Source organism: Poeciliopsis prolifica, unplaced genomic scaffold (assembly GCF_027474105.1).
Source record: "Poeciliopsis prolifica strain line A6 unplaced genomic scaffold, Auburn_PproV2 SCAFFOLD025, whole genome shotgun sequence".
Lineage (NCBI taxonomy): Eukaryota > Metazoa > Chordata > Actinopteri > Cyprinodontiformes > Poeciliidae > Poeciliopsis > Poeciliopsis prolifica.
In genome coordinates this window covers 6,806,599-6,815,023 of record NW_026562400.1, presented here as the reverse complement: position 1 = coordinate 6,815,023, position 8,425 = coordinate 6,806,599, and positions in this window count along the sequence as shown.

The following is an 8,425-nucleotide window of genomic DNA, read 5'->3' as shown; positions in this document are numbered from 1 at the left end:
ATAGTGCTGCTCTGTGGTGAGCCACTGCTTACATAGACAAAAAACAGAAGTTCAGTTTATCTCTCCATTCTTCACAGCAACAGCACCTACCAAATATGTCATCGCATTTCCACAGACATACATCACCGGACTGTAGCTGACATCATTCAGCAAGAGGAGCCAGAGATGAGCTGGAGCTCCATGGATCCTTTGGGGGTTTTGCACAAGAAAGCTCTACTTCTCTAATGCAATATTCAAATCCAGCCCTGGTCTGATGGTGCAGTGTGCTCTGCTACTGCAAAGCTGTCTTTTCTCATTATGGTCGGCGCTGAGTCATTCTCTCCACACAGAAGCTGCCTCCACAGCCTTTACAAACTCTTGACATTCTCTGCGCTGCTCGAGGGCAGCGGGGGTGAACGCACACGCATGGGCAAATACTCATGGCCTGCAAGACAAACGCCAAAGTAAGCACTCCCATCTTTTTACAACTACAAGCACATGTAAAAATTCCCATCTTGCTTCACAGACACATTTTTCTCCATTTATGAAAGACAAGGATTTAAAACTAATTATAATTTGTTTTGTACAGGGTCTTTTAAAACTATTTCCATACCTTAAATTTTTTTCCACATTTGTCATGTTGCAACCACAACCTTCAGTGAATTTTATTGGGATGTTATGAGCTAGAGCGATACATGTACATTAAAAGACTCTGCATGGGTTTGAAAGTGCTCTAAAAATGAAAATCTGAAATCTGCGACTGAATACCTGTGCACTTTTACTTGAACCCCTTCAGTTTATACTTTATAAAGTAACTTTTCACAGTAGAACCTAGAAACATGCTTTTTAAAATCTTTCTATACAGTAATCTGAAACATGTGGTATGCATTTGTATTTAGATCCCTTGTTATCTAGTATAAGTTTATTTCAGTATTAATACAGTTGCTCTTTGAAGAATTTATTTTGTGAGATAATCAGCATTTAGATTACAAAGAAAAACAGCAGGCAGGTAAGTAATAAATTTAAAACAGCATGAAACAATAGCTAAAGGTTGTAAACCTGATGACGCACAGGTTGATCCAACATCTGAAAATAAAAAGATAAAAAGAACATGGAACAACTTCAAACTGACCAAGATGAGGCTGCGTAAGCAGCCAGGAAAATAATGGATAAATCTGAAAAACAGGCTGGAAGAACATGATAACTCTAAAGGAGCTAAAGAGATGCACAGTTCAGGTGGGAGACTCTTAGTTACTTCATTGGTGTTTGTAGAAGACTAGCAAAATGCTACGTGGATCCTTTCTTCAGCATGAACAGGCAGACTGAACTGAGTTGATGTGAAGAAGGATAAAGTTAAATACCAGGCAGTCTTGAAAAATATCTGTTAAATAAGAAAGACTTGAGACTGGCGGAGGTTCACCAGCTACCAAAATAAAATCCTGAAAATACACCAAAGTACATTCATAAAAAGGCCTTGCACAAAGTCTGAATGTAAATCTATCTGAGAATATAAAGAAACTGTTAAAAATTGATATCCGCACGTGCCAATACATTTGAAATGCACTGAAGACTGTCTTCCTGAAATGGGAAAAAGGATTCTTAAAAATGTGCTGAAAACAAAGAATGTGAAGACTTTTTCCACATTTAATAATGTTATGTTTATAGAGAGCATGCCTGCTGTGACAAAACTTGGAGGTGATGGTTCAAGGACTAAGAGGCAATCATTCATTTGAAACACACTCTCAATCTCCTGTTATAGCAACATTTGGTTAGTGACTCGATTGCAAGACTTTCAACACAATTTGTTGTTATTGGTATGCATAGATGATAAACACAGCCAGGTTGAGTTTTCAACAAATATTTATTAGCATTCTCCACTGAAGCATTACTAAACTTTGAATTTGATTTAATCTAATCTAATCTAATCTATATTTAAATGCGACTACTTCACCATAAACCTCTAAAACTCAGAAAAATTGTTTGTACAATCAAATGGAGCACTACATTTACTGTGGAACATTTGCACACACCCCTATTATTCCAGTATTCTGTTTCACTGCTCTCTGTCTTTTAAATGCAACAAGTTTGAATGCAGCAGCATACGTGGAAAAGTTGCACAGGAAACATAATTCAGAAGCAGAGTATGCCAGACAGAGATATAGAGAAAGCCAGGAAGGATGTAGCTGGCCCGAGGCTGGACCTGCTCACTCTTCCTGCTTCTGTTTGAACACCATATAAACTCAGAGACAGGGTCACACTATTTCACATTTTCTCCTCATGAAAGAAGTCATATTGTAGAAGTGTGTATATAAACGAGTCTAAGCATGCTCCAGTGGCTCCCACAGTTCCCTTCAGATGAAGAAATAATTCCCTGCATAATTAAGAGGACTTTATATTTTTGTCATCGCTGCTCAAACAGAGAAGTGAAGATGGAGTTGTGGTTCTTACTCTGCAGTTGTTTTCTTCTTTTATTGACTCAACAATCACTGTGTCCATCTCATGTGGTTTCACTCGAAGGCTTAGAAACACAGAACCTCAGAAATGACTCAATATCATGAACAAGGAAATATAACATGCGATATAGGACTAAAGCTTACACCAATACGACTGATTAAAGACTGATCAATGGGGACGTGTTTTACAAAACAGTTTATTTACGAATAACCTTGAAACCATATAGAGTGCAAAAGCCAAGAACACATAATTAAAACATAACCTTTAAGCACATATAAACCCACATTTCTGATGAAGTATTCTAATTTTAAGTATCATCTTTTTATTAGCTGTAAGTACAAAAACAAAAACAACAAAAACATAGTTTCCACTATGTAGACAGAATTGCACAGAGAAATTAGCACCAAGTCAAAATGAGTGGTTACTGGATTTAATAATACATGGAAGTGGAAGGTCTTGCAGTGAATTATGTATAAAACTGTGAGTTACACAGTTTCCATCTTCCGGAACATGCTGAAACAACATCTTTTGATTTGACTACATCCAACAGATTGTGATTTGTGTTTGATTTATGTGCATAGTGTGTGAATGAGTAGAAGATGAGTCAGGAAACTTTTAAAAGCAATGTGCCTGTGAGTGATGTAATGGTCGTGCCTTTTGAGAGTGAAGTTAAGACATGCAAACACTTTGGGAGCAGCTGCTACTGCTCAGTCTTTGCATAGAGATTGAGTGATGCAGTTTTAATCTTTTATTATCTGTGTTTATAATTTTGTTTATAGGCAGATCACAACTGGCCTTAGTCTCTAGGCATTGCTCTTATCTCCTCTTTATATGACTGAATTAAGTCATATATTCATTTAATTTAGCAAACGTATTACAATTACTTGAACTCTTTCCCATATTTTGCCATGAATCAACCACAAGCATAAAATTAAAAAAACTTCCAAACAGATGTAGGTCAATGCCAATCTAACCCATGAATATGTCTTAACACAAGTACTCTATATTGTACCAACTGAGATTCAGTAAAAGTTTGAAAATTGTACACTGTTTTCCTTCCTATTCATCAAAAAATGCTTGATGAACACCCTAGGCACTAACTTCCAAGCATTTCTTAATGTTAGCTTTGAAGTTAACTATTGTGGAGGGTTCCAGATGTGACCCGTGAAGAACAACCGCCGAGCGCACTTTTGATAATGAGGTAAAAGTTATGCTGCACCTTGAAGGCAGGAGGTTTCTCAGGAACACAAAAAGCGACAGCTTTGAAATATTGATCTGGCAGCAAGGAGCAACGTCTGGTCCTGATGGACAAAAAAGCAGTTTTATTAAAACAATGTGCTTCGGAGGAAATCAAAGTGATGTTTCACTATGGGAAAATTACACTGCATACACCCCAAAAGTTGATATACTGATTGGTGCATTTTTGTTCAAAAATATGTAAGCATTTATAATTCACATGGTTGATATTGTTTATTTTTGACTGTCAGTTATAATCAAACTCGTTTTGAAGAGATTTGTACATTGTTTTGCTTTGTTCTTTTATCTAACTGGGCATATTTTCTTGTTGGGTCTTTGTTTTAGGCAAGCAGATTAACGAGTCATAATGATTAAAGTTCATATTTTCTTGGAAGATTTGTAAACAGTTTGATTTGCCGAGTCATTTTCTAAAGCTGTGGCGCCCTCTTCAGGCAGAAGCTTACACTCACAGTCTTTCCTGAGGCAAATCCTGTGGTTGACAATAGGAGGGGCTTCTGACTCATGTAAGAATAACTTTTCTTTGTATTTTATTTTTTCACAATATTTCATGTCAAAACTGCAAATTAAATGGGATTTTAAAATGATGCTAAGAGGGAAAATGAAGCAATAATTATGAATCATAAAGAGCAAATGGGTGTCGACTTTGAGCAAATACAAGCAACTTGCAGAAATCACACTAATTTGCTAGGTTTTGTAACGTCCTTGGTAGTTTACAGTATTTCCTGATTTGTCACAACTTCTTTTCCTAATCCAGATATTTCACAAAATATTTTTTGCAATTGGGTCAAGCAGACTCTTTGCAGAACAGACTTTCATTGAGATAAGACTTTCAATAAATTTCAGTACTGAAAATATTGAATAGTACAACAACTAAATGCCCAAATTTAAGCAGAATTAGTTTTATCACTGTTGTCTGTTTATATCCTCATATGAAACCAAGTGATGACTTGAATTATCATGTGTTTTAAGAATTTTCAAGATGCCTCAGAATAACTTTGTACCTCAAAGTCAATACACATTTAATTGATCGCAAACATAGAATTGTATAAATCTGGTGGTTTTGTGACATATTTTGCATTTATTGTGACATTTACGCCACGCAATTCAAATAAAATATAATAAGATGGATGTATACATGTAGGATACCATTAAACTTTGTTGGAACACTTTCTGATTTAATTTACATTTTTCAAGTTAGAGTTAGAGGAAGTGAACACTTATGCAGCCAGATAATTGTGGCTTTTTCACTTTTCATATTTTCCTCCTGATTTAACTGTGAAATTACTACTTTGTTTTTTTACATCACACGAAAAATAACACTTTTTAAAGCCACTGTATATGACAGAACCCATGTGTGCAGCTTCAAGATGTATTATATTATTGCATTACATGTTAATTAATGTTTATTGAAGAAAATGACTAGTATGAAGGCTCCATGTTAGTTGCTTTTACCTGATGAGATCATTCGACTTACTTAGATTAAGTGGATTCTGTGCAGACAGCAAATTAAATCAGAGACATAAGAGGAAGCACATCACTGTCTGACCCAGAGTGTGTCATGACCAAAAGCATAAGTACAAGGTTTCACCATATGTAAGACGATGAAAATGATACTCCAAGAAAGCCTCTGCCGTGCATGAGCTGTATTAAATGAATTAACTATAATCTGATTTGGCATTAGTGAGATCAGTGGTATGTATAATAACAGAGGGAATAACAACAAATGAGCCCACTGAGAAAAAGCAGGGAAACAGAGGAAGAGATGGATATTATCCAGACGCTGCTGCTCTGTGTCGGAGATGACTGCGAGTCCAGAAAACCCTCAAATGACCACCTGTACCCAGGGAGGGCAATTAACGGCGTCAAAATATTTTGCTTCTGTCCCCACTGACAGACGTGGTGTCAGAGATTGTCATGATTTGCAGAGATTATATCACGTCACTGCTTGTTTTTTCCAAGTCTCATCCAAGATCCCCGCTGGCTCATAATCACAGATCCATGAGGTGACAGCGCTGGGCCTGGAGCAAGCCACTAATGAAAAGCCATTTAGCGGTGAGCCAGGACTCCTTAAGTGATCCAGACAGTTTCTCAGGAAGGAAATGAAGAACACTGCTAACTAATAAACCTTTCTCCAAATGTGGTGTCACACTGATTGACCTTATTTAGCTTTTGGTGGGCACTGACTCAAAATGTGAAGCCGAAAAGCCCAATTTAGCATTAAAATATCCAACTATTGATTGTTTTCTTCTCCAAACAAAATAAGCAAAGCATGTAGTAAAAAAAAAAAAAAAAAAAAAAAAAAAAAACACGCTTTAAAATGCTTTGTACTAAATTCCAGAGGAAATCATAAAACTTGCAGCCAAAATTTCGGATTGTTTCAGTTCACGTCGAGATGTTTACTGGGTAAGAGCAACAGTAATGGAATCCAGAGAAATGCAGAAAACACAAGCTCACAGTAGAAAAACTGGATATTTGGACTTTATAAAACAGAGGCTGTGGTTTCTTTAGCTAAATCAAAATTTAAAAAGGCTCTGACAAACAAATTAAAACAAGTTTTGGAGTCTGAGCATGGTTTAGTAAAATTGCTTTGTTTGATCTGGAATGAATCAAGCGTTCTTTTTTCTTGAGGCTATAGTTTTATTTTTGCAGGCTATAATTTATCTTTGATCAGATCTGAATCAGTGGCCCTTGTGGGCTTGGCAGCATTGCATTCAAAAGTCTTTGAGTTTATGTAGCCTTGAAACTCGCTTTGCATTTGGTATAAGTAGCTTCAGAATAAATTCGATAGTTCACTTTGTCTTTAATTCCACCCTTCTAAGCAATTTGCCTCACATAATCATGCCTCTTTTTATTTGAACCAAGGACCTGCAGCTGTTTTTAGATTTAAGCAGTGGGCCACAACTCAGTTGAAGAGGGTAGATGTGAACTGGGGATTTATGTCCTTCAAGATTTGTTGAAGTAGGACATATGAAGGACACATTGAACAAAACATTTTGTAAAGTCATCCCTGCTCTGGCATGCAGGCTGTTACAAAAGACTGATATCAGTAACTACAAGAGATTAATCAAAGAAGAAATGTGTCTGAAAAAGTTATTTTCTATGTCTCCATTTGAAAACAGAAATATGCAGAAGTAATTTTAATTGCTTTATAGGCAAAACAACCAACCCCACAACAGACAGCTGTAAAATAACATAAAATTGAACCTTTTACTCATAAACAGTGTTAAGGATCGTCAGACACAAATGACTAACAGCTCAGCCACTTTGTCGCCTAAGATTAGGCTCTGGTAAGTGAATGTTACACACCAGCTTTGACTGTACATTATTAACCTTACTCCCTTAATAATTCTGATAGGCTAGACATTGCCTCATTTGTCTTCTGTGTAGGTGTGTCTAAAAAACAAATTACTTGACCAAAACATTTTCTTCCTGGGGGCTAGGAATAAGGTGGATAGCAATTTGGTGTCCAGAAAGAAGCTGTGTTAGCATAAATAACACAGCATTGATGACTTTGGTATGAAGCCCTCATGGCATATATGGTTGTATTTTCTGTGTAAATTATATAGGTGAAATGGCTAAACAAAGATATAATATTTACAAGTACATAATGGTCATACATTCTAGTAGCCATATTTCTTAATCAGTTTGAAGTTGTGGTTTAATATCTGGTACCAATGATTTGCTTCTTGCTCAATTTAAATCTGTTAAATCTGAAAAGTCACCAAAGGAAAAGCAACCCTTGTTCAACAAAAGCCTGCTAGTCCTCATTGTGTTTGCAATTAGGGAAATTACTTGTTGCCAAACCTTTAAAGTTATACTTGGAAATTTACTGCAGTGAGTCATTTTGTTGAGCTTACATTATGTTTCTGAGGCCACTCCCTTAAACACAAAAATCATATGTTTTTCCTCACAATTGTGCGATCTGGACATGACTTGTTTACTGCTCGCAGCTTTAGAAACACATCAAAGTTCACAAAAGACAGTCAAGTCAAAATATAGGTTTTATGAGAATTCCAGGTCACATACAGTGATTGCAACAAGAAACCTGTTTAAATGTCCCCACATTCTCATACATAGAATAAAAGGACAGAAATAATAGAGTAGAAATATTATATTTTATTATGAATTTTCCCTAAGTGGGTAAATTCAGGTGCAACAAAGTGGCAGGTAATCAACGTATATAGATTCACACAAAGATGAAAATATAAAAATTATAAAAACACAATTAAGAATAACACACAGTACAGTAAAGGTTAAATTACAACACAAAATATTTTTCAAAAAACATACTGTGATCCAAAGAAATGTGCAACTGAGTAGGATAATTTAAGAAATGCACAATGTTTACACGTATCTGTCCATTAAAAACCAAAGACTGCTTACAATACGTGACAATAAAAAACTGTGCAAACAGCAGAAATATAAACACCTATTAAATTTGATGGGAACAGTTATCGTTATAGAGTCCATTAACTACTGAGCCGAAGGATCTTCGATAACATGACTTTCTGTGCACTGGAGATGCAGTAAGCTGTAAATGAAGGAGCTCTCCAGTTCTCAAACAACTTCATGAATGGAGTGGGTGTCATTCTTCACCAGTGATGTTATCTTAGCCAGAGGTGTTCTGTCACCACCACCTGCAATGGGTTGAGGTGTCTTCTTAGCAAGGAGCTAGCCTTTGTGATGAGCTTATTTAACCACTTCCTGTCAGCTGTAGATAAGCTGTTGTTCCAAC